Genomic DNA, 27,463 nt, shown 5'->3' with positions numbered 1-27,463 from the left:
GTAACGATACTCTCGATTCTCGATAATGACTCGGAAGAACAAGAAGACTTTTTTATTACTGTAAGACTGACTTTTAGAGGAATACAGCTGCCACTAAGGGACAGCATATTGGTTTTGTGTCGCTCGTTGATTAACGTACAATTTTTGTAAAAGAGAAAAGATAAAGTCACTTAATCGTCAATTTCGCGAAATTAAATTCCCTGCAAACACAATTTTTCTCCGCGATCGCGAAATTAAAGATTCGCGAAATGTGCCGAGAAAATTTTCGCGAAATTTAAGTTCCGCTAAAATAAACGAGAATAAGGGTAGTATCCATTTGTTACAGCTTCTGATAAATTTTAAGCCTCGTAAACTTCCCTCGTTTATTATCGCCACTTTTTTTCACAATTTCATTCATGATTTGTAATCACTCCTGAGCTTTAAAAGTCTGCAAAATACGATGTACAAAATGTCGTAAAAACAACAACAAAAACGAGGAACGTTTCCTGGAAAAATGTGGTCATCCGCGGACTGCTACTTGTTAAAAAATTACACTTTTAAGCCCATACTATTTCCATCACAAGGCCCGTCTCCTGAATGGCTTAGACGCCAGCAAATGCCCTTAATTGAAAAAGAAACGCATTGTCGAATGCAAGGCGTGTTTCAAACAGTTTTGTCATTCGCTACTTGATGTACAATGGGTTGACCTAGTTGCTTAGATACGCGGTTGGTGACTTCCGGTTTCCGCGACCAGCCGGCCGCGCCCTGCGACCGATAATTTCGCGCTCTTTTTCTCTCGGCAAAAATTTCAATTCGGTATTGGTCATGACATGCACTTTGTTTGCTCTGGTGTGGATTTACTTTCGACGAGTTGAAGCTAAAACAAGAGAGAGAAGTCCAAAAAGATGGCATGGATTCTTTTTGACAACTACAATCATTTTTTGGAAATATTCGTCCCGCTCTCTAGTTGAAAACGTAGGTGCAATGTTTCCAAAGTATTCTAGTCTGGCAATGTTACCAATGTAGAGCTCTCTGGCTTCAAACCGTAAGTATTAAGTTATTAATTAGTATTTTTAGAAAGTGTTTGATTTTCATTCCAACTTCGTAGCGTGTTTATGTTATTTCTTGTGTTTGAATACCCTGGATACCAGAGGTTTTTCAGGTTTTTTCTCGCGTGCGACGAGGAGCTTTGTGCGGTCGAAGACACGAGCGTCGAGCGGCGAAGCTACGTTTTAATAGGTTCTTTTCAACATCAACTTTTATTTTCTGAAGTAAGTTTAATAACTTATTCTTATCGACATATTTGCCAATCGAAATATCTATTTTGTGGCATTCTGGATCAAATACAGGAGCGTTCTTCTACCTCTCCCCTCCCCATTCGGGCAAACCTCCCGTCACGTGCTCTTAATGCACCAGCATCCTTCGCATGAATATCCAACATGGCCACGATCTGCTTCAAGTATGTTCTATTTTTACCAGATTCGGTTTCCTAAACTTGGTGAGGTAAGGCGCGTTTGAAATGTGATAAGCAAATATGTATTATCTTCTTTGCAGGCTTTTGAAGACCCTGTCCTCGTAAATTTGTGTTACGCGTCAACTTGACGTGCCAAACATCGACCATTCGCATGAATGTTAACATGTTTTGAGGTAAGCTGGCTCTTATAAACCAGAAAGACGAGGCTTACAGAAACCTTCAGAAGTTGTGTACATTAAAATAAGAGAGAGTATGGCTTGTTTTCAGAGTACGCTATCCACTTGAAATTCAACTTAAGAATCTGCTCGCCCGCAAAAAGCAAAAAACTAAGGGGGTGTTTACATGATACCGGCGCGACTTTCATTCCGCTACGAGTTCACTCCAGTTCCCTCTTGTGGCTCTGTATTCGTTTACATGATACCAACACAAAATCTTGAACCGGAGCGAGTCATACCGGTGCGAGTTCACCCCGGTTACTGTACCGGGGCGAGATTTTCATTCCGCTACGAAAACTCATTCCGATGTCATGTAAACGCGGTACGGCTGTTCGCTCCAGCATGAAATCACTCTCCTGGGAGTCTAGAACGGGTAGCGCATGTGCAGTCTTTGATATCCAATCCAATATGGCGTCACCTCTACCGTCACAATCACGTCGGTCGAAATGAAGTGTCCATTCATCTAAACACGATATGAAATCACAATGTGTGGTTCCAGAAAATATCCATACCCCCACCACGGAGGGAATTGGAAATTCCAGAGGGGTGGGGGGTGGGGGGGTCAATGGCCCAGGAAATTCCAGAGGGGAGGAGGGGTGAATGGTTGGATAAGTTTCCAGAGGGTCAACTTCACGTTCATGTCAGACGTAAATGTTCAAAATTGTAACTTACCAACTTTGCAACTTCGTAGATCTTTCTTGAAGACATAACTTTGTTTAACTGTTTTAAAGAAACCCTTGCTACATTAAAAACATGTTCCTCTTCTCCAAAAAGCCTTTGTAAGCGAAGTACTCCAACTAAAACAAGAAAAATTATCTATGTCTGTGTTGCGTGACTCAGTTATTACAAAACTGTTGTTTGTGAAACTTTCTTGCGTAGAAAATATTGTTTACTGGCAACAATTGAATTTGTATCAATGTTAAAAAGGGAAAATTTTGTATGGCTATAAAGAGAAAGCCCCAATTTTACATAAAACATTGAAATATTTGTTTGTTATTTTTGTATGCTGTGTAGAGTTACGGGCAAAGGTCAATTCCCGGGGTCAATTATAACTGGTTTGTCAAAACTGACCCGTGTTAAAACTTATTTTGTCTAAAGTAGTTCAACTTAAAGTCCAAAACTATTAAGGAAACTTAATTTCTATGCCAAATTCAACAAAATAGAGCCAATTCAACATTCTTTTAATGCGTTATTGGTCTCATACAAAATTTGCATAAGAACGTGAACATGCTAATTTCGTTTTGCGGCTCCATTTCGTCTGTGGTTTCAAGTTACGATCTGAAAGCTCTATTTGTCTCCCTGCCGTGCTAATGCTTATTTTTTCCATGCTATTCCGATCCAATAGGAAAACTATTGACTAAAATAACTAGACTGAATGATTACCAGGAGAAAAATCATCAACTGAGTAGAACTAAAGCGATAATCTTTTTGATCTCCTAAAATTTGCATAGGAACGTAAACATGACATATGCAAATTGAAAACACATTTTTGCATTGCCGGACTTATTCCAACAATTTAGATTTAAAATCTTCAGCGAAGCTAATGGTAAAGTTTGATGTCAATGACCACAGGTAAATATAACACACAACAATTATATCAGTATCAAGAGCTTTTTGGCAAACTCTACCGGTGAAATTGAACCGCACGCGTGCTCTTTGATAACGTATATTTTCTCCTTGTGTAGGCAGTTCTTGATATTTCTGAAATGTTCACAACAAACTGATTTTTGAGGCGTTCTTTTGAAATAAAACTTTTCCAGAGGGGGGTGGGGGTGTATTCTGTATTTAAGGAATTTCCGAAGGGGTTGGGGGTTAAAAAAATACCTCGAAAATGGAAAATTCTGGGGGGTGGGGGGGTCCTTTGTGAAATTCCCTCCGTGGTGGGGGTATAGATATTTTCTGGAACCACACAATGTCATACCGGTATGAAACTCGCATCGGGGCGAGTTTTCACATGTAAACACTCCCTAACTGGCCAATATGACAATGCCTCGTTCTTTAAGCATACCGGGTATGAGCAGGAAATACACACTTTAGATAAAGTACACTTAATTTTAGTTATTCGTAAACTGTAAAGGACTGCAGGACTGCATGCACGCTGGTCTAACAAATGCACTCAGTTTAAGGTGTCTCACAACAGTTTTCCAGTACTTTTGTTCAGTTGTTACTTATACAGTTAAACCTCCCGTAAGCAATCACCCAAAATGTCAAGCGTAGGTGGTCGCTTACGGGAGTGGTCACTTACAAGAGGTCAGACCCCAAGGGGACTCTAAATTTTGAAATCATTGCCATAAGGTGACTCCGGAGATTAACCCCGTACACTGATTGCAAATATGGCAGCGGCTGCACGAAAGCAAGCCTTTTCAGTAGTAACCGTTGCTAAGGGCCAATTCGTGTCTAGTTTCCTTTGTTGATGTGAGCAAGTTCTATGCCACAGTTGCTTTGTGTTGTAAGTCTTCTGAGCTCTCCCCAGAAAGGTAGAAGTTAAATTTGTCAAATTTGTCAAGTTAAATTAGACAGTCATGGACAGGCCAGTGGAGGAAATGCATGTTAACGAGTTAAAGCAGTTTCTTCGGGACTATAATGCTAGCCTGAAATGTTTGACAGTGAAGGTGCAGCTCATTGCGAAGTAAGAAATCCTTCAAAGAAAGGACATCCCAGTCGATAAAAATACTGCACAAACGCAAGCATGTGCTCCAACAAAAAAATTCTCGGGGAAAATGAAGAGAAAAAGAACTGAGAAAGACATAAGAAATGTTGGACTGCTTTCCCCTGCTCACATGCCACTCAGTCATAAAGTACGTCCGCACATCGGGTAAAAGCATTCAACAAACATTGGAATACATGGTTATGAAACCATTTGAACGTGGTGTGAATTTATTTATTAATAGCATTTAGAGGAGACCTACATGTAGGCCGGTGAATAACTTGTTTATTTTTTGTTTGTATATATTTTTAGTATTTAAGATGATCACGGCGAACGGGTTTGTGAACAGTCTACACTCGCTACATGTATGTAGCACTGTCACTGTCTAGTAAATTTTGCTTATCAAGAAAGCTGTGCCTAAAACTTAAAAAAAAAAAGAGGCTAAACTAACAATAAACAGACTTCAAATATAGCATTGGAGTAATAAAATGTAAAAAGCAAACTGTGATATTTCATAACAAGTAGTATTGAAATAAACTAAACAACTATCTTTAAATACTTCACACAAACAGGCAAATAAAATATGTTCTGCATAAGCATTGTGATCACACTTTAATTTTACATTCACTTTTAACGAAAGTTGTTTGAAAAGACTTTCAGTGAAAAATACTAGCATGAACTGAAAAAATGAGCTCAAAAAAATGTGCTGAAGTTAGGAGCATTCAGTTAAGGTAACCATGTGTACCTTTAGAGGTGTCTTCTGTCCAAGTGATGTAGTGCGTCTGAGTTAAACTGTAGATACCTAAACTCCTATATCAACTTAAAGCTTATAGAGCTGACTATCAAACTATACCACAAATTTTGACCTCTAAATGCTAGCGTCCGAGTTACCTTTTGAAAGCTACAAGTCAAAGCGAATTTTGTATTTCCCTAATTTAATTTGCTCCTTAGATTCCAGACCCAAAGAGCTAAAAAAACCATTTCTGCATTTTGTCATATTTAATTGCAGTAAAAAGTTACAGAACATTTTCAAAATAGGATTAAAAAATTGTGGAGTGATCGTACAAAAATCGCTCTCGCAGAAAAAATATTTCAAGAGAAGAAATTCGCAGAAATGTTTTTGTTGTTTATATGTTAAACTAGCTACGTGTACTGTCCAAATTTGAAGCTAAACGAACAAATTCCCTTTGAGTTTAGCTCTTTAATCAAGTAAAAAAATTGACTAAAAAAACAGCGCTAAAAATTCAACAATTCATTTTATTTCAAAATTCTTGGTATAGTTTGATAGCCAGCTCTATGAGCTTTAATTTGATATAGGGGCTTAGGTATCTGCAGTTTAAATTGCTTGGTTGCCAGACACCTCTAAAGGTATACTGTAACCTTAAATGGCATGTCAACACTGGAAAAAGAACAATATCTTGCAAACCAGCACAGTTTTGTCAATAAAATCACATCAATTCTCACCTCTTTGGAGAATAACCAGTCCTTTTATTCCATTGCTGATTTTTTCATTCGTTTTACAACGTTAAGTGAGCTGAAAATTCACTTCAAGCCTGGGAAAATTCCAATGTTTCATTGCTTCGGATCGGAGTAAAATCTTTCACTTCGAGATTTGGCTGGTATTCGCTATCAAGCCGTTTATGAAAGAGTTGATTTGTTTCTCCCACCACTTGAGTGATTTTGCTCTTTCTCCCACTGTTGGTCACATAAATTGACTTTGTATTTTGTTGTCTTCAACATTTCTTTCATGAAAATCTAAAGCTTTGAAGTGCAGAGGGCAGTTTTTAGTTTTAATTAGTTCACTTGGTTAATTGAAAATCCTTCAATTTTTACCAGCCAATTCTGCAAAAAGTTTGGAAATGGTATTCGTCTACACCAGCTGTCAAATAGGTAAATAAATACACTGATTGATTCTTTTTTCAAATACGTTCGGCCTCGTAGGATCTTTTAGCATCATGTTAAGTGACCTTACTGCCACCTGGTCCAACTCTGTATCCTGCCTTATGACATAACGATACGCAACAATTATTATCTGGCATACTTTCAAAGTATGAATAAAACTTTTCCAAGCTTTCCTTGACTTCTGCTTCAGATGCAAACTCTTTTCTCACCAGTTTACTTGAATTAATGGAGCACATAAACAGCGAACAAAGAGCAAACACACTCGCTTCAACAAATGAAATGAGAGGTAAATTGGGCCTTAGCAACAGTTACTACCAAAAGCCTCCCTTTCACTCAGGGGCTGCCATATTTGCAATTATTTGCAATTATTGGTGTATGCGCCAATGCTCATCGAAACCCATTTTAATTACAGCTGTAATAACTTTTAGTAGTTACAATCATATTATCAAAGAATTTCAGTATCTGTGATAAATTACCTAATACAGCAAATTTTACTTGTTTCATGTGACAATCATCCTGCATAATGCTAGGATTTGAATGTTGACAAGTGGTAGTATGTGAAAGACCCAATGTTACATTTTAAGCGTAGTGAATAAACTAAAACTAAAACTATAAACTTTCCGACTTCCACTGTTTAAGCTGTTGAGTATTACTTGAAACTTTACCAGTTCAAAAAGTTAGAAAAAACAGGAAATTGGCATTTTGTAAATTTACATGTTAAGAACATGGCTACCATTTTGTTTAAAATGTGATCTTTTGTGTGGAGGATGAAAACCTTTCTTTCTAGGCCCCCCTAAGACCTATAAATCTATGCCCAGTTGATGGATTCTGATTAGTCTTTACTGAAGACAATAAGAATAATAGGGGACAAAAGAAGCCCTTCTGGAGGAAGAAGAAAGCAACTACAATAATTATTATTATTTGGTGCCCAAAATCATGGCCAGATGTGGCTGGCACAGGGATGATTGGGTTAATGATAAATAATAATAATAATAATAATAATAATAATAATAATAATAATAATAATAATAATAATAATAATAATAATAATAATGAGAATGATGATTATTCAAGAAAGTGACGCAGGCATACTCGGAAAAAAGAAATCCGAGTGCTCCTATCAGGAGTTCACCAGGCTGGAAATATACCATCACATTTCTCTCATATACCACACGTTCGACATTCAAATCCTAGCAGTATGCAGGATGTTTGTCCCATGAACCTAGTTTAATGACCTTAGCACCCACGAGTCTCCTGTAGCTCAGTGGTAGAGCATCCGAACTAGTAATCGGAAGGTCTTAGGTTCGACTCCTGATAGGAGCACTCGGATTTCTTTTTTCCGAGTATGCCTGCGTCACTTTCTTGAATAATCATCATTCTCATTCATTCACCAGGCTGGAAATATACCATCACATTTCTCTCATAATAATAATAATCTTTTGTAATAATAATGATCTTTTTATTCACGTGTTATTTTAAGTTTCGCTTGGCTCACAGGTTGTGCTATGCACCCTGTGTTACTTTCTGATCCTGTGCATACAGATAGTTTTACTGCACATAATAATAATAATAATAATAATAATAATAATAATAATAATAATAATAATAATAATAATAATAATTATAATAATAAAAACGTGCAGTAAAACTATAATAATAATAATACTAATAATAATAATGATAATAACAACAAGAGAAGTTTGGGTTTTTTGTGAGACGTTTTCGAAGCATTTTAGTCCAAAAGTAATTTTAGGGTTTTATAATTTGATTCATTTTTAGAGCTTCAGAGTATTTGATTTTTCTAAGTGAACATTAGGATTTAGGGGTTTGATCAGAAGTTAGTGATTAGTTGTTATGGTTTAGTCTTCGCGAGGTTGGCTACGGTTTGCCGTCCAACCATGGTTTGCTTTGGTTCTGGGCATCCAGAAGTTTACACTGCCTATGTAATAACAAGAGAGTTCTTTAAAACTGTAGATGGCCTATATCATGCAAGGTGGTTTTCCAATATGGCACTGTAAGAAAATAAAAAAATACTAGAATACTAATATCAAGTATTACAATTGATGAAAAAAAGGAAAATTTCACGCCTGTGTCTACTAAACCAAAATAATGATAAATACTTAGATAAAAATAAAGGTGCAGTGTATATATAGTAAAGATCTGATAGCAAGCATGCAGTTGTGTGTTTACTTGCCATTTCCATGCTGTTTGCCCATATGGATTTCTATATGCTATCTGATACTCCTGGACTCTTAACGAATTGATGTCAGTTATTCATGGGTCTCCTGTTAATGATCATGAATTTCATCATTCATGATCAATAACAGGACAGATGCATGAAAAACTGACTGTTTTTTACTAAAGAAAAGCCAGAAGGATAAAAATGCGAGGAACTCAAATTTTATTAAATCTGATGCAGCCAGAATCAAAAACTTGCCTTGCTCTCTGTATGATTAATGGAAAAAAGGGAGACTTTCTCTTGGTTGAAAAGTGACAGATTGATGTTTGGTTGTTTCCAAATTCCCTGTTTGTTAGATCAACATTGCCTAAATTATAAAAGCATGTGTCTGTCTGCTTATGAGCGTGTCTGTTGTGTGTCTATCTGCCAATGAGCATGCAAGAATTTCTGCAGTTATTATACAAAAATCATTGGCTAAACAGCAGTCTTTTTCAGGACTTCTGTTGGATCACTGTGCCAGACAGGTCACTGATACTCTTGGGAACAAAGAACAACTTTTTAATTTCAAATTGAATCAATGCACAATGTGTTGCTCAGTCCTACCCCATTAGTATAATCATTCATGTTCAGTGGGGCAGAAAGGAGTTGTACTAACCTTTCTGTAATGTTTTAGTTTCAGTCAGAGGACATGGAACAAGGACATTGTTTTACATGTAACTGGTGAGTTTGTTTTCCTGTTTTCTAATATTTCATGGCTACTGATAAAGAATATGCCTTTTCACTGTAATTTCAGGGCCCTTGGCCCATGGGTATGAGACAGGAACAGGCTTAGGAATGGAACTCATCCCAGTTTTTGTGTGGCCCCTGATTTTGCATCAAAGACGTCCCTTTACTCTGAAGATTGTGCAAGTTAAACACTGGCCAGTCAATAAGTTTTGAAAATAAAAATATTGTAAAAAAAAAAAAAAAAACAAAGGCTCCTGTGAGCCAACTTGCGAATGCAGAAGTGAATAGCGCTAACAGTAAAGCAATACTTGCATCAAACTATGCTACAAGGATTCGTGGAGGCCATGCTGCATTGTGGAATGCGTCATGTGTAAACAATTAAATTACACAGGTACTCTGATTCCTTCCGATACGCGAAGCAATGCAAAGGTGGACGTGTGTGTTTTTTGGTGGTTTTGCCTGGTTGCCAATTGACAAGAAAGCATCCAGTTTTTCTTCCAAAAACTTCGGTAATTTTCTTTCCTCGCGTCTTGTTGTTGCCGAATGAAACTTGATACATGTGAACGATATTGGTTGCCTAGCATGTGACCTAACTCTTCCTGTTTTCAACATGGTAATATTCCTTTCAGTGTTCTAACGACTGCTTTTTATAACATCGGGAGGTTTTTTGTTTTTATCCAAGTGAACGTAAAAATAAATACATCCAGTGTTGCGATGCAAATGTTCAGTGTTTACATTTTTTCTGTTGAATCAATCTTATCACTCAAACTGGATGCCAAATGAATTTTATTGCGACTTCTGTCTGGGCAAATTTCATCTGCTAGTTGCGAGGACACGTGTTTGGTTACAGAAGATTGCGCCTAGTTGTTGCGTTTCATCAATAAAAATAGAAAAACACACAAAAAGATTTCCTAAATAAAATTGTTTTTCAAATAGGTCAATTTTAATTACAGGTCTAGAAGTAAAAGCGTATAATTTTTGCGGCGAGGCGACTTGCAAGCAATTTTAAGTCAATTTTGAAGTGAATCTATCAGAGCATGTTTTTCAAACATTTTGCAAGAACTGTTTGGAGTAGGAAAAATCAGTCTATTAGAATAGTAGTATTTCAGTACAAATTCACAAATATAATTATTATCAAACCTGTAATATTATTATTTGGGTGTTGTATTCCTAGAAACACAGGACATAATATCAAGGAACTCTGCAGATTAAAAGTTGATTTGAAATCCGCCCGATCATCAGGCTAATAAAACCACAAATCGAAGAACAATTTCTTCGCCGTTAATTTCCGCTGTTGAAATTGTCAAGCTTAGAAGTTCCTCTTTCAATTCACCGTTTCCAAGAGGTGTGTTTCCCGTCCAAAAACGCAAAATTGGCTAATTTCGATCAGCGCCAGAGTGAAATTCCGCTACATTATGATCACTCATTAACTGCGCATGCCTGAAAGTTAACAACAGAACCAACCAACCAAGTGAAAACCCCACCATCTCTATAACTCGTTCATTGCGCATGCGCGCATTCACGAAAAAAAAAAGAATTTCAGCAGCTTTTCATTAAATTCTGAATGATAATTTTCACCAACAGACTCAACCACAGTTATAACATAAATGTGATGTCTGTCACTGACAGAATAATATTCTCATTTGTTTAGCAGGCTTAATTATACACCATCCTATTTAGCGTATTTATTTGATTGGGCTTTACGCTATTGATTCTGAAGTCATTCAGCTACATGGCTCTATCATCAAAAGGCCTGAATCTTATAGTGAAAGCCTCAAAAATCTTCTCAATATGACTCAGTCACCTGCTCTCTTTTAACTGTGAGGATATAGGTTGGGGAGGTGATTTCAACTTGGTACTAGATGTCCAAAAAGACAAAGAGGAGGGAACCCAGTGACGCATAAAAAATTAATTCATTGAAAGAAGTCCAGAACAAAGTGAACTTACTGGATTTGTTAAGGCTGACTTAGATGGTACAACTTTTACTTACACTGTTGCATGCGACTCTGCGAGCAAGCTCTCTTGGGGGTGGGGGTTCTAGAGTGTGCGCTGCTCGTATCATGTAAAAAGTCGCACACAACTCTCATCATTCAACATATCCTATACCTACCATTGTCGTAGGAATTTTGAAACATGTTTTAAAATCCTAAGAGAATCGTATATTAAATATAGGCAATGTTGAATGATGAGAGTTGTGAGCGACTTTTTGAATGATGCGAGCAGTGTGCGCTCTAGAAATCACATGCAACAGTGGTAAGCAAAAGTTGTACCTCCTAAATCGGCATTCCTAAATTTAGGCATATGGTGTGTCCTTAACCCAGATGCCAAAAGGTTCACCTGGAGGAAAAAGAAACTAGAAATACACTGCCACTTAGACTTTTTCTTCATCAGCGCAAGCTCAAGGGTTATTGAGACACTTGATGAGCAGGCATTTAAGTTGTGGCATGAGACAGTGGTGCCCACTCTCCCCCTATCTTTTTATTAAACTCTGGTTCTCCAAGACCCTCAGTTTACTTCACAAATTTGCAAACATATCTGGTTTGAAAGTGAATTATGAAAAAACTGACACTCTTTGGATAGGTTCATGCAAAAGTTCCAGCAGCGTAATTCCTTCAAACAAGCAGATATCTTGGGTGGATAGGAAAGTGTAACTGCAAGGTACTTGGCGTTTTGAGGGGAAGGTATCCCAAGCAAAAACGCTCAAAATTGTTTTACTAATGTATTTGTCTTATTTGCCAATGTTGATTATTTTAAATGTGTATAGCAGGTTTTTTTCTTTTAATTAGCCACGAGCATTCACCATCTTGAGTAAGTGACGTGCCTGCTGCACCCGGGTAGTCTGTCTGAACTCTGGGTTGGTAGTAGTTTTTATTAATAGGGTCTGACAGCCACAGGATTGCATGGTGTTGTAAAACGCCAGCAGACGAAAGTTATTTTTCTGCCCGCTATGTAATGCTTCTGGTGCACCAAATGTCATTTTGAAATCCACAGAGTATTCCATAAATGGTCCAGTAGTCCCCCTCCCCCCCCCCCCCCGTCTTCGGCTGTGCTAAAGTCTACGGGTATGACGAATTTGCCTCCATCCTTGACTTATTTTTTTTTCTCAGAAACCATGCTCCTCTTTCATCATCAGATACACTGTATACATGTATAAATGGGTACCAGCTCAGCAAACTGTTAACTGAAATTGAACAAAATGTATGAGCCAACTCTGCTATGGACTCTGATCTCCTCCAGGGGGCGTAGTAATACTCCTATTTTTTAACTCCTGAATGTGCGCTTGCACTATGAATGAGTTACTGTAATGTGGGGAAATTGTCATTCACTCACTTGCTCTTTCTGTCATAAACTTTATATTCATTTAATCAAAATTTAATCAAAATCATAAATTATTCATTAATCTACGTATAGCCGATGATTGTATTCACCATCAGCCGCCATTACGGTCATTATGGGACACGGTCAGTAAAAACAAGGGTGTTAAATCAACACAACAAATAACAGTTAGTAGGAGTGTTGTCAGCTAAATCCTTCCATTTACCGAAACTAAGGAGCAACTTCTCAGGACCGATATTTTCTAAAAGTTTGACTTCGTCAGGCAGAAGTGTTCATTTCAGCAAACATCAAATGCAAACGTGAAAACCTTTAAAGAGCTATCCCAAAAAATTCAAACAAATGCTGTGAGCGAAAGAATAGGAAATTCCATAGTAAGTGCAATAAATCTTCCTATGGTGTTAAACACTGAATTTACATACAGCCAAACACAACACTTCATGCATTTTTATCTCTGGCCGCAAAATGTAAATGTTCAATTAACTTTACATTACAACTTCACGCCGATTTAAGTGTGTACCCCAAATTTTGGGGTCGTTAAGTATTCATATATTCAAGCTATTGTTCTCTCTTTTGTCGAACAATTTCCGACAATAGAGCATGTTTCCGAAGATCGCAAAGCCTTTGAAGTAGGTGAGATATTTTATCTTTTGTTTTAGAGTTTTCTGCTGGCCTGTGGAAGCTCTCTGGGGAGGCTAGAGAAATGAGTCACTTTGAACACATCGACCCCCAACGCGCCGCTCCAGTATCGAGAGTTTTAAAAACAACTTCCCGTCCTGCAAACTAACGAATAATTGCTGTAATAAACAAATTTCGTTTGCTAAACAGATACATGGATTTGCCGATTTGTTTATCTGTCATCTTTAATGACAGCGATCTATAACAGATTCTCGCTTTTCAGCTAAAAGTTAGAGCATCGCTGAATATAAAATGTAAATAACGTCAACTAAAAAGAGCGCGTGCCTACATAGGCCAAAGAGCTGATGTTATTGTTTGTCAATGCGTCATTAAGTATAATCAGAAATCATTATGCGACTTCCACGCTGAGTTTCCCTTTTGTTTCTTCCTTTTTTGGTCTGATATTTTGGAATCTCTTCGCTAGAAGCAAGTATTTTAGAAACATAAACTTAATTACGATCGACCACGTCTTCACTTGTAACAAACAAAGCGCGCAACATCAAATACCAGTTTGCTTACAGTGAATTACAATTGGAACTCTTTTGACTTTTTCATAGCTCCTAAGGTGCTTTCTTTAGGGAATACAAATCAATGTTTTAGCGTTTTCGTAAAAAAAAGTTATCATTAAACAGATGGTATTGATTTCCACGCGTCGGGAAGCACAAATTTAATTAAGCATAATAACTTCGCCGCTCTAAGCACTGCTTGGCAAAAAATATCGAAACTCCGCTTACAGTGATCAAAACACCACGTTTAGGATCTCTTTTTAAAGCTCTCAAAAGACTCTTCGTTCACTGATATAAATAACAGCTTAAAGTATTTTGCGAAGAACTTAAAACCATCAAACGTCTGCAGTGATCCCTTGCAGTTCCTATTGATAACAAGAACAAAGGAATACTCTTGCAACTTCGCGGCTCAAGGCTGCTTAATTAGACAATTGTTCCTGTCTTTTGAATTCGCATCTTGGTCTTCCTGCAAAGTTCTCACCTTTTCTCAACCAAGTAAAAACGAGCTAATTTCGCGGCTGCCGAAGTGAATGCCCAAAGGAATAAAGAGAGCCTTCAGGCAACAAAATTCAGCGGAGTCACCCATTTCTCAATGACACACTTAAATCGGCGTGAAGTTGTAATGAAAGATCCAAGGCAATTCCATAGGTAAAAGCCTAAGGGTAAAATAGGAAACTAAAACTTTGCAATAACTTCCATTCGGGCCCAGTGTGTGTGATAAGATTGATTCACCGGAACAAACTTAAACACTTAAAATTTGCTTAAGGGGCTACTGGACCTTACTGAGTACCTAAACGCTTGATGCATCACTACAATTTACTTTCACTTGGATACAGCTAAAAATTCTTCTATTGTTATAAAATGTTTTTTTCTTAACATTTTATTTATTTAAGTCTCAGCAACTTAATTACAACTTATTTACAACTTCATTGCTTAATTAATTACAACTTTCAACTTAAGTTTCAGAAAAAAGACATACAAAAGAAGGAAGAGAGAAATTACAGGACATTGCTTACAATACAATACATTAAAGAAAAGGCTACAGTAATCCTGGAATAATTGTATTGTTCACGTTTACGTGTGCATAATGAGAAGTGCTACTGAAATTGGGGAGCCAAAAAAAAATATTTTACAAATTTCTACAAATCATTTACTAGAGACTTCGGCATGAAACATATTCAGTTATTCTAACTATTCTATGGCTTCCATTAATCTTTTAATTGTGGATCTATCTTCTCAATTTGATAAGTAAGCTTCACCTAACCCTAACCCTAATCAGAGTGCATGTGTAATTTAATTGGTTTGCGCGTTAAGCAAACAACTTCAAAGATAATGCATTCCCGCAATGCGGCATGGTGTCCACGTAGTGTAGTTTGATGCGAGCACTGCTTTCCCGTTAACAGTATTCACTTCTGCATTCATGAGTTGGCCCACAGGTGCCTTTGATTCTATGTTACGGGAACCAGGTTTAGCTTTTATTTTGGTCTGACTGTTCACAACTTGACCTTTACCTCTGAAAGAGAGTAACAAGAACCATGTGTTTCAGATTTGTCCCTTACTTCTTCACTTCCAGGTGCTGATCCTCTATATTTAACTCTTTCTCTCCAGGTAAATTTCAGACGATGATTGAGAAGCCATGACAGATGCCTCAACTTAGAAATTACTTTCTAAAGAGGTGAGTTGGTTATTTATAATACATAAATAAAATTATTTATAACTACTCTTTGGTGAGTCATTATTGGTTTCTTCAAAGGGAACCTCCACTCTCACAACAAATTGACGGTTAAGCGTTGGAAATAGTGTCTAAATTCTAAATATTTGTCTAAAACGTATAAATGACATTCAAGTGTGTTAAATATTAGATATGATTATCAACAACTTTCGCTTTTAAATTTCCTGGGGGCAGCCATTTTGAATTTGATGACGTGTAATGGTTGCCGCTAATGTTATTCAGCAGAAGTTCTTTTGTGTAAAACTATTGAGCAACCTTATTACGTCATGAAATCCAAGATGGCGGCGTGCGGGAAATTTAAAAGCGAAAATAGCCGAAAATCAAATTATGTTTTTCTGACACTGAAATACTATTTCCATGATTTCCAATGAAATTTCAAAGAAAATTGTATTATCAATAATGTGACGTTAACATGTTTCGAGAGTGGAGGTTACCCTTAAGCAAAATCGCTTAGTTTGCATTCAATTGGCCCTATTTTGGAACATAAACACATACAATGATTCTAGAAATCCCTCATGAGAAACTTTTGGAGTTACTGGCATAATGGATATTGTGTATCAGCAAAAGTTTGGAAATTCCCACGTTCACTTAAATTTTTGGAGTTACTGGAATACTAGATATTGTGTATCAGCAAAAGTTTGGAAATTCCCATGTTCACTTAAAAAGAGAAATCTAACAGCTATTCTGCTCATTCTTATTCCAGAACATGGACAATCTAACACCACCATTGTAGCTTCATGTGCGTCTGATTGGCCCTATTCCAGAATAAGAATAGGTTTTTTACATACAATTATTGCTAAAAATCCTTTACCCAGAGAGAAAAACATAGAGGTTGTTACTTTGAATCCAAAATATGTTCAATTGAATGCGATCTTGGACTAGCAACACAAAATAACGAAATTATAGACCCAACGTACATCGTAGACAGGGCATGTAAAACTGAGACACTTTAATTGCCGACCCTACACATCTCAAAACACTTTAAGGACGGTGCCTACTATTGTTACTGCGCATACGTTCTGCGCATCTCGAGATACTCGGGTTTCCTATGGGTGGCGCCTACTAATACAGGGATATTTTTGCGCACTTTAAAACTATGCGGAGAAAGCAGAACTTAGCAAGTGATTTTGGTATCCAAAAAGAAAACTGGGGGTAACCATGCATTTTTCAGAGATAATAAAGCTTCAATTTGGAAAAAATTGCCATACATTGCTTTGTATTTTGCTGTTTTTTAGAATAATTGTTGCTTAGTTATCTCTAAAAAATGCGTGGCTACCCCCACTTTTCTTTCTGAATATCAATAGCTGCTACTAAGATCCGCTTTTCCCACATTGTGATAAACTGCGCAAAAATACGCTTTTAGTAAGCACCGTCCTTAACTTTTTATGACAGTGCTGTCTTTGTGATACTACATTTAGTGATTGATATATTTTTGTTCTCTTTCTATAAAGGATCCAAGGCACTTTTAGATGTCAGATTCAAACAAGCAGAGAAGGTGATCATCTCCATAACTGGGCAAGCAATTCAAGTAGAGGTAGAGAAACTAGTTTTACTTTAAGAAGTGCAATAAGACTATCGTATTTACTCACGGTTATGCCATACGAATTTGAACAAAATACAATACAAGGTTTAAAGTTTAAAAAGAGTGCAGCTTAGATGCGAGCAAATCTGTATATTTTGTTTTTCTTGCAAAATTAATAGTCAAGCATTTACATGTATGCTGCAGTTAAAATGTGGGCACAGCGGATGATAGTTGGGATGTGCATGCAGCTTAGGATAACCACAGGAATATGGCCTAGACGTGTGAGTAAATGCGGTAGTTTATGCTCCAGTTTCGTTTCTTTTTTATAAGCAGCCAAACAACTACGACAAAGTTTTTGCTTTTAAGATACAGTGCAATCACAGATATAAAGAAGCCAGTATAGAATATAATTTTTCGGGAGAGAAAGTGTGAAAGTAGAAATTGCGCATCCAAAAAGTTAGAACTAATAAACAGCACCATGTTTCATAATTATGAAAGGTCACACTTTAGGATTAATTTTTTTGATAAAACTATGAGGCATTTTGTTTTTTCTTTTCTAAAGAATGGTTTACCTTTTTCTGCAATGATTTTTACGATAATAAATGATTAAACAAGATTGAAGAACAAGTGAATATGCATGGAAATCTTAGGCTTATTGTCTATTTTTCATTAAGAGTTTTGAGGAAGGGGTGCTATTTCTTATTGTACTTGATGTAATTATCTTTGTAACAGAGGCTGTCATTTTTAAATAAGAGTCTCCTGTAGCTCTCTTTGAACATTGTGCTCTCCTGTAGCTTAGTGGTAGGGCATCCGAACTAGTAATCGGAAGTTCTTAGGTTCGACTCATGATGGGAGCACTCAGATCAATTGCCTTTTTCCGAGTTGGCCTGGGTCACTCGCTTATTGTAGCTTCACATCAGCTCCAACCATTGCAAAGTAGAAATCATGGACTACTATGATTGTCTTCAAATTCGGTCAAATGTTGTCTGTTTCTCAGCTTTAATTGGAGATTTTGATGTTGAGGAATTTCCATATTTTACCCAAAACAAGAATCTAGAGGCTATTCCGGTCCGTTTATCCTCATCCCAGAATATGGCCAATCCAGCACAATCTTAAAGTCAAAAACGATTTCTCTTTGCTACTCCTTGATAGTTTTCTGTTTAGAATCTGTAAATTGAATTTAGTGCATTTTGAATAAATGTTGAGATACAGAAATGCTATCTTATTTTCAATATTTTAAGGCTAAAAATTATTTCTTAGTGCAGATTTAACCACACACCATTTTGCATTCAATACATGTTGAGAAATGCATTCTCTGTGAAAATGGTATTCAGAATTTGTAAACGGCTTGTATCATTTCAGGTAGTAATTTGTCAGACTTTCAACTGATGATAGAGAACAATTATTTATCAGTAAAAATATGCATATGTACAAGTATATAAATTATGGTGAACAGGACATTTGTGTGTTTTCAGTTAGGCTGGTTTTACTGAATGTTTTTTTAGTGGTTTGTTAGGATAGAAAACGTATTTTCAGGAAGCTTGACTTTAAGGAGCTTAGATTTAAAATGTCTTACTCACAGTCTGTTTAAATTTCATTACATCTCACAATTTCATAGTTTTCAGTAAGAATTCTAACAAGTGTTTTGTTATCAAAAATCAAAGAGCTATTCGTCCGTTTTCAAGGACAATTTTTATTGCTGTTCAAGACTGTGGAAAACGAAGTTCAAATTAAAATGATTTAGATCTATCAGTCCATTCTCGGTCCTGCTTAAAGTTTAAATATTGTCCTTTTGCCATTTTTTGCTGAATAAGGATTTTAAGACGAACAAGCATTTTATTTATTTATTGACCAGCTTTTTCTGTTTTGACAATAATTACTGGCGTTTGAAATGATTTTCTCCTAAAAGCTATTTTTCTTTGTCTGCTTATGTGGAGTTAAACATCACTTACAATTTTTTATTAAAACAACATGTATTTGCAGGCCGCATTTAAAAGTTTAGTCAGCTTTTAATAAAATTTTTATGTTTAGGATTGATTTTAAGTGATTTTCAATTAGTTGTTTTTACTAAAATTTTAGTTTTTACTATTATTTATTATTTATTTATTTATTTATTTATTCACCACAACATACATTCATAGAAAGTTACAGTGAATAATAGACTAAGATCGTATATAAGTTTACAGTGAATAATAATAGTAAAAGAAGAAGTAAGAAGTGGCGAGGAGACCTCAAGAAACCCCCGGCTTATACTGAGATGTCTCCTCGGAGATATGTTAAGACTGTAAGACTAGTAAAGACATTGTATTTAGATTTTTTAACATACGGTGGTAAGACTATAAACTAAGACATAAAGGAGTTGAGACAATTTTTCGGTAAAATAATAATTATTAGACATTTTTCAAATGAGCAACAGATTCCTTGTACGGGGTGATGAATTCAATCTCGGTTGCAACCCAAGAATAATGATGATGTTAGTTTTTGGTTAAATTTGAAATAATACTCACGTTAGACTCAGAGTTAGGCCAAATGTCATCTTCAGTGTGAATTCAAGACTCGATCACACAATCTCAAGCGAAACCCAGTGCCAGGCAATCTGCGGATCAACCCTGTTTCATTTTAATTTTGCCTGTTAATCTTTGTCTCTTTGATCTTTGGTTTAAGATGTGAAGTGAGTTCAAGACTAAACTTTTAGGGATTTTCTGGTCTTTTTCTACCTCAGTTGGGTATAGAGAGTGAAGGTCAAAACCATCATGATGATTTCTCAGTAAATGTACTGGCTGCCTCAGGGGCCATTGAGTAACAAGCTGTTGCAGTCAGCTTGTTAGGTTGGTCTGTAGTCTTGCTTTCATAAATCTAAGGATTTTCTGGTTCTTTTTACTGTTGTAAGGTCATGTTGGGAATTACGTTTGCCCTGCACTCTTCAATGTTTTTGTTATGTGTGTCTGTTAATCAGTTAGTCAGTTTTTGTTAAATTGATTTTCCTGGTCAGTTTACATGCCTGATAAGAAAGCTATTTTAGTGATGTTCAAAAGTGGCTTGTTTTCGATATGTTAGCCTTGTTAGGGAGACTAGCTATTTCATAGACCATACGTCAGTACAGACTATTCTTGTGAATTTGTATTTTCATCTATTGATCAATGAATACATGTCTGTTTTTTGCCAAATCATTTGGCAGCGAAGCAGAGAAAGCCAAACCTTTGCTAAATCTACTAGGCCTTCTGACAGTTAATAATATTTATCGCCTACAAGTGTTGAAATTCTTGCATTCATGGCATAAAGGCCTCCTGCCTGAAGTGTTCGACAACATGTTTCAATATGCTAGTAATATACATGGCTACAACACAAGATATGCAGCTAAGCATAATCTTTATAAGCCGAACGTAAGAACTAATGTAGGTAAACAATTAATCTCCTTCATGGCAACCGATATTTGGAAAGATCTTCCAACTCCTTTAAAAAAACTCATACAAAGTGTGTCTGCTTTTCCGAAACAAATTATACATTATTTACTGTCAGAACAACAAATGAACCCATTTTCTTTTATGCTGGCCTCGTAACATACGTTAACTTTTTTTACAATTAATAAGTTCTTCCTTCCTTTTGCTTTTTCATTTTTTTTTTCTTTCTTTTTTGCCTGCTATCTAGGACCTAAATTAGCCAGGGAGCTAACAAGACAACCTAATGGTTTATTTAGCTTCCTTGCTTTACACATTAATTTAACTGATAATTAATTTAATTTATATAACACCACTAAAAGATTGTAATAATCAACATGTAAATAGAAAAAAAGCACAAATAAACATTATCATAAACGAAGATTAGGGTTGATGCATGCAATATTAATCCTATTCAGCCTGTTTTTGCAGGGAGGGGGGTACAAAGTGTCTGCACTGACTTCAAGCATTCATTAGTTTCTCAATATTAAACAAACACTGCTAAAAGTTAAATATTAAAAGTTTAATGGAAAAATTTCCGTTAGCTGCGTGGCACTTGTACTTATAAACAATGAAAGGTAAAATATAGTACTCGAATACGAGTGTTGAGTGCCATTATGTTGAAATAAGTCCAGACGTTTCGGGCTTAGCCCTTCATCAGTGGAAAAGTCAAATTCGACTTTTCCACTGATGAAGGGCTAAAAAAGTTGCAGACTTTGCCTAAAATGTATCTGAGAACAAGTTGCTTCGACACCTAATTGTTTACGTGACTTGATATTTCCATGGCAACAAGATTTTGACAGCTTTGTTTTCATTGTTTTTGATTTTTTTACCTTTCGTGAAAAAGTGTATCATTGTTACCTTAAATTAAGATTTTTTATTCATTTTGATTATTTTTGAGTCCACTTGAACGGTTTTCTGAGGTCCTGGCCATGAAATCAAGAAATTGACAATGGTGAACTCAAGATGGCGACTGGGGAGAATCAATCACATAATTGCCACGTCATATGACCTTATTGTCCCATTTTCTGAGCACTAAAGGAAACATTTTTGGGCATATAATTTTCCCTCCAGGCTTCATTGTCGTAGTGTTAATGCTCTTGAAGTGACGAAGGGGGCTGATACCGATATTTAGGAACTCGGAAAAAAAAAACAACAACTAGGCTGAACAGGGTTTGCAAAATCATTAAGTGGTACATTCCTGAGTCTGTTTGCATTTTAAACGTTTAGCGTTTCTCAGTTTTCAGTTACGTTGAGTACAATTCAAGTTACAGATAAGAATCAAAATGTGCTCTCTGTTTTACTTTTAGGCCTGCTTTATTTTTTCTTCTGTAGAAAGTAGTACTTGTTGTCTGTGTGACTCAGTTGAGCTTATTTTAATAGGATTAAATGTAATTTAACGAAGTTAACGACTTGGAGCAAGTTTGCTCCTTGGTGGCGTGGCGTAGCGAGGCGTTAGCGTTTATTGGCGTATAGTTTGAGCACGGGTGGCACATTAGCGTTTAAGCGTTTGTTGTTACATTACTGTTTGGGCCTGGTTTAGGTCTGCAGGCAGTTGCGTGGCCAGCGGTATTCTCTTGCAGTTTAGGCGTGCTCCTTTGCACGTGCTCGGAAATTTACTCTACTCAGCCTTTTTCGTGGCGTGGCTAGTTTATCGCGTTTTGTTGGGCTTTTCTTTCCCTCCTTTCCCTCCCGGTAGTGTTACCTTGTTATTGTTTGGGATTGGTGTTGGGGTTGGTTAGGGTTAGGGTTAGTTCGTTGTCTTATATACTTATTATTTCCACTGAGCTTCTAGTCTCAGTGTGACGGGTGCTAGAGTTGCGGGCGGGGCTCGTGGCTGGGTTGTAGGTAGGGCAGGCTTATGGGGTGTTTTCTACCTACCTGGGTTTGGGTTGGCGGTACTAGCCCCTGGCTCCTGGGCACCCAACCTCCGTTTGCGACATAGGCGTTAACTGCAAATTTAGCCAGTTCTTTCTGGGCCAAGCTTGTATTAAATTTGATGCCATTCAAATGTGCCTTACAACTTGAAGATTGGGGCTAAGAAATGATAATTTCTTAAATAAAAATTGTGTACGCTATAATGCAATTTTCACATCTTTCAGCACTGTCTGTCATTTTTCATCAGGTATTTAGTTCAGGCTCAAATAATTTTTCCAGTGAAAAGTTAAGGACGATTGTTCTCTTTCGAGTATGGAAAAAAGTTGTCAAGAAAAGTCCTGTAAAATCTGTAGCCATTTGTATCTTTTTGGCAAGAGATGCAAACTTGCTGTTCTCCGTTTTGAGGTGAAAATACTATATCATTCTCAGTCTTCATTTTAAAATAAAAATTTTGTTTCCTTACTAGTTTTAAAATGGGTTGTGTAGTTGGTCTAGGCATGATTCCTCATTGAAGAATTCAGGCCATTATTGAGTTTTTTGCTTAAATTTTTACCTTTTGTGAAAAAGGGTATCGTCGTTGCTTTTACATTTTTTAACCATTTTAATTAAGATTTTTTGTTGGTTTTGATTATTTTCGAGTCAATATGAACACTTTTCTGAGGTTTTGGTCATGAAATCAAGAAATCCAAAATGGCGAACTCAAGGTGGTGGCTGGGAAGAATCAATCAAAATGATTGCCACAGCATATGACCTTATTGTCCCATATTTTCAGAACTAAAGGAAACAGTTTGGCATATAATTTACCCTCCACGTTTCATTGTCATAGTGTTAATGATATTGAAGTGACGAGGGGAGCTATAAAAAGTGCCCCTCAGGTTTAGGAACTCGAAGGAAAAAATCCTAGGCTGAACAGGGTTTGAAAAATCATTTGCAGGACATTCCTGAGTCTGGTTGCAGTTTAAATGTTTATCGTTGAAAAATTCAGGCCATATTGGAGCGTTTTCTGCGTTTTCAGTTTTCAGGAAAAGTTTTAATTTCAGAGACATGATTACTAAGTGTTGAGTAACGAGTTCGTCTAAGTTAAACATATGTTAGTTTTCATTACTTGAGAATTTCAAAATTAGAGCTTCTTATGTCAGTAAAAGTGGAAGGCCATTTGTCTCTTCACACTTGGTTAAATTCTGCATGTAAATGAAGTTCAATTTTTTTTACTTTCAGTTAGATTTTGCATATTTACCAGTTTCTATGAGGATTTTATTGTCACTTAAGACGTGTTTTCTGAACTAAAATTTGAAGTTATCACGCCAGGATTTTCAGTTTGCAGTTATGTAAAGAAAATGTAAACCACCGGTCAATTTCAGGAGCATCAATTTCTGAATAACTTATAAGGCTCTCCATCTTTTGTTATCTTACCAGCTTTCTACCAATATGTCTTTTTTCAGTAACACATCCAATTAGTGGGTAAAATTAACCGTCTCAGGTCATCTGTTTGTCTTCAGTTTAGTTTTCAACGTTTTTTAATCAACAAGGCGCAATACAAAAGGGACCAAGCTCCTCCCACTTTCGACATCAGTTGATTTAAATTTGATTTTTCCCTTTAGAAGTTTTAGCTAAGATGAAATATTTTCTACCTCAAACCTTAACGTGCTAAAACCCACGGGTTTTTCAATTTGAAATTAAGAAAGGTGTAAGTTAAATGTAACAAATGTCAGCTTGCTCAAAAACAAATAATTCAAGGAATTTCGCGTTTGCTCGCGCTAGCATAAACATTGCACTTTCAATAAAATGCAGGCTGTGATATTTTATTAAAAATTTCTGCTTTCTTTCTCTCCCTACACAAATTAACATATTTCGAAAAAGTCAGTGGTTTAAACAATAGCAAAGGAAAACCACAAAATTTCAAGCGATTACTATTGCATTCTGATTGAGAAACGAACTTTAGTTTTCCTGTAAAAAGTTTCTTGAAATTATTCAGTAGCAATTTGTGATTCCAACTTTAAACGTGCAGGTTTAAAACATTTTCGTCAAGTTAAATTTACTTTGAAATTTTTTCTTCTCGTTATGTCTGTGTTGCACTGTATCAATGAGTTAGCGTTCATTTACACGGTACTCATTTGCTTACAACTGTATCACGGCGGTAAACTGCTTTTTAAATGACAAAGTGCCACACTCGAAGACAATTTTAAACGTTTAACATAGCCACTACTGCTGAAAAGTTTTTTCAACGCGTTTCAATTTTTTCATTTTTTGTAAGCAAAGTTTGAGGACAAGCTAAAAGTAAAACTACTTGTATGTGTTTCATCATAGAAGCTCCTGTAACAAGATTTTTTTAGACAAATACATTGCCAAATATCGTTTCTTCATTTTGTTTTGCCTTGGTTTGTTTTTCGATGGCAACTGCCGTTTAAACTACTCAAATTTCCCCGCCAAAAGGATTAGAAAAAATACAGGTGCCTAAAATACGCATGCGCCGTTTTTTTTTTTTTTTTTTTTTTTTTTTACAATTTTCAAGGTCTAATGCAATATTTAATATCTATTTTGGTTGTCAGGTATTCATTTTATTAGCTAATAATAAAAGGAAATAAAGATCGAAACAGTTGTTTCAGTTGCATTGTGTGTTCTTTATTTTCTTTCTTTCTTAACAATGCTGTTCAATGATAAGTTAATTAATTAAGTAAAAATCCTTTAACTAACTAAAGGTGTGACCAAAATTTTTCTTCTGATATATATACCAAGTCTGTTAAAGAGAAAATTTGATGAAATTTACACAGAGTTTCCCCTGGTTACAATTTTCGCAAAAAATTTAACGGGGCACCCTTTGAAATTTTTTGATCAGAAAAAAATTTCAAAGAATACCCCTACAAATTTAAACCCGCCAAAAAACATACACCACTTCGTAAGGAAACGTTTTGTTTCCAATTTTAAGTCTTGAATTTGTGAAAATTTTCAACGAAATTTGTCTGAAGTAAGGTTTCCTTTCCGAAGTGGTGTAAGCTAAATTAATGGCTTGAATTAATGGTAAATTAATGACTTGAACTCCTATTTTTGTATGCTTTCTTGTGATGATTTTAATCGTTTAAAGAAAAACCTGTTTCCCAACCAAAAAACAATTTACATGGAACTTATTTAGGACAAAAGAAAAATTGGAATAAAGCAAACCTGCAAATTTATATTTTTTTTATCTCTGCCAGAAATGAAATGGTGGGAAAATCATTCATCTTTTGTGGTTCGTAACTCTAATTTGGTGCAAAAGATGTCCCGAAGACGCTTTCTATCGTTTAGCCCACATCATTCCAACCAGACGCTTGTTTATATCATACATACTACAGCATGCAAAGGAAACATAAGGAATAACAGAAGGATCCTCCATAATTTTTTCTTTTTCAGTTAATAATAAAATTTTCGATCAATGAAATCTGGATAAAATATGTCCACGCCACACTTTAACAATTTTTATTAGTAATACATGTTACCCACGTTTCCATTGGGATCTTCTTTAAAGCCTTGTGTTCCCTTGACAACAGTGAGCGAAGGTGGAACTGCTAAGTGTAGATGTTTGATTTTTATTTTTATTCCCGTCGCGAATTGGCCAAAACCGAAGAATTTATTTCTTTGTAATTCGGTCCAAAGATCAAGGCCATCAAGGGAGTTCCTATTTCACAGACCACATGATACAGAATTTCGCCGATTTTAGTAGATAATCAGGCATTTTAATATCAAATTAACCAAAACAGAGAGAGATCCAAAACTAAATAATTTATTTTAAAATTTAAGCGTCCATTTTCGTAAGAACACGAACAAGGCTTCCATTCACAGACCAAATGATAGAGTTTTGAAGATTTTTGTTCATAATCGGGCAATTTGATATCGAATTAACCAAAATGGAGAGTGATAGAAAACGGAAGAATCAGTGATTTTGAAATTTAAGCTTCCATTTCTTTTGTTATTCAGTTAAAAGGTAAGCCCATCAACAAAATTTCCTATTTACACACCAAGTAATATATAATTTTCAAGACATCTGTAAACAATCAGGTAATATTAGATTGACCTACGAAAACTAACACTTCTTTTGGATGTTTTCAATTCCATCAAATTGTTTTGTAGTTAACAACGAAAACGCAATCGCTAGTCTCATCTCTTGATATCCTTGTTCGGTGTTTCGACTTAGCCTAGAAGTGTTTCAGATTTCATTTTTTTTTTTTGGCAAAAAGAGAAACAATTTTTTAGCTTTTGACCGAGCTGTCCTTTTATACAACATAATGTTTTCATTTGCCTTTTATACAACTTGCAGTTCCACCTTGGCAACAGAATATAACTGAAAATAACTTAACCGATTTCTAAATAGCGCAACACTGAGTGATCTCCGATGTTGACCTTTTTAATTTTCAATTTTCATATCCCAATTTTACTTTTAAAAAAATTCTATTATTCTTAACCGATTTGCAGAATAATGTCTTAAAAAGATGGCTGGTATATTTTAAAAGGATTGAGAGAAATTCTGCTGCATCGACAGTGTTTTCAAAATTAAGCGACCGTATATTCGAACGCCACCATTTCTTACTAAAAATATCAGTTCAATCCCCTCGGGATCTGCCCTCACACAAAATGGTTGGATAGTTGCAAAATTTGAACATACGATATTTTAGTAAATAGATCATCAATTGACTGTTACTGAATTGAAAATTCAATTATTTTGTCAAACACCGCCACCATCTTTCAAAGGTATCATTTTTATACACAAATGAAATCTCTTTGTTCCGTTTGCTTCAGTTCAATGCTTTTTCCTCTCTTCTGATCCTTTTCCACCTCCTGTTCGATCTTCTTTCATATGAAAATGTCCTTCCTGAAAATAAAACAAAACACATGAGTTTGTTTGTGTTCAACAAATACGCCCATAGAAAGTCAGCAGCGTGCTTAGCTAATTACTTTGAAATTTAAATAATTTGTAAAGTAATGACGAACAAAAGGCTCCATAGGACAGTACTCTCAGTGGCTTTCATTTGAATGGTCACACTTTAGAATTTCATGCACAGACTCGAAAGGTAGAACCACCTTGTACAGTATGATAAACAGTACCACACAGCGAAAGTTGGTGAAGAAAGCTAGCGAATTTGGACAGTGAACTTGTACCTTAGGTTCAAGAGTACACTTAGGTTCAAGAGTACACAGAACCACCTTGTATGGCATGATAAACAGTACTGCTTAGTGGCTTTCATCTGAATGGTCACACTTTAGGATTTCATCCACAGACTCAA

At 36.0% G+C, this 27,463-nt stretch overlaps 1 protein-coding gene and 1 long non-coding RNA gene across 7 annotated transcripts in view; one reads left to right on the top strand and one right to left on the bottom strand.

Moving 5' to 3' along the window:
- LOC146466107 (uncharacterized) overlaps positions 1–27,463 on the bottom strand; it is a 108,054-nt gene that overhangs the window by 23,131 nt on the left and 57,460 nt on the right. The window contains exon 3 of one of the 5 annotated variants that reach the window (XR_014868100.1): positions 24,879–27,051. The exons of 3 other annotated variants lie outside the window; for them this stretch is intronic. The gene's annotated coding sequence lies outside the window, so the exon portion shown is untranslated. Of the gene's footprint in view, positions 1–24,878; positions 27,052–27,463 lie in introns of those variants that run through there. One more of the 5 variants, XR_014868101.1, reaches the window with a different exon arrangement.
- Positions 1,392–26,418, top strand: LOC146466111 (uncharacterized). Of its 2 annotated transcripts, XR_014868104.1 has the most exons (6): positions 1,392–1,438; positions 1,534–1,626; positions 9,070–9,116; positions 15,248–15,314; positions 16,823–21,721; positions 22,295–26,418. It is a non-coding gene; the product is annotated as an uncharacterized LOC146466111 (long non-coding RNA). The 2 variants fall into 2 exon arrangements; XR_014868103.1 differs by lacking the exons at positions 15,248–15,314; positions 22,295–26,418 and having other exon boundaries at positions 16,823–20,712.

This window comes from Pavona decussata, unplaced genomic scaffold (assembly GCF_977016875.1).
Source record: "Pavona decussata unplaced genomic scaffold, jaPavDecu1.1 SCAFFOLD_153, whole genome shotgun sequence".
Taxonomy (NCBI): domain Eukaryota; kingdom Metazoa; phylum Cnidaria; class Anthozoa; order Scleractinia; family Agariciidae; genus Pavona; species Pavona decussata.
The sequence above is the reverse complement of the archived record's forward strand: the minus strand, read 5'-3'. Positions and strand labels throughout refer to the sequence as shown.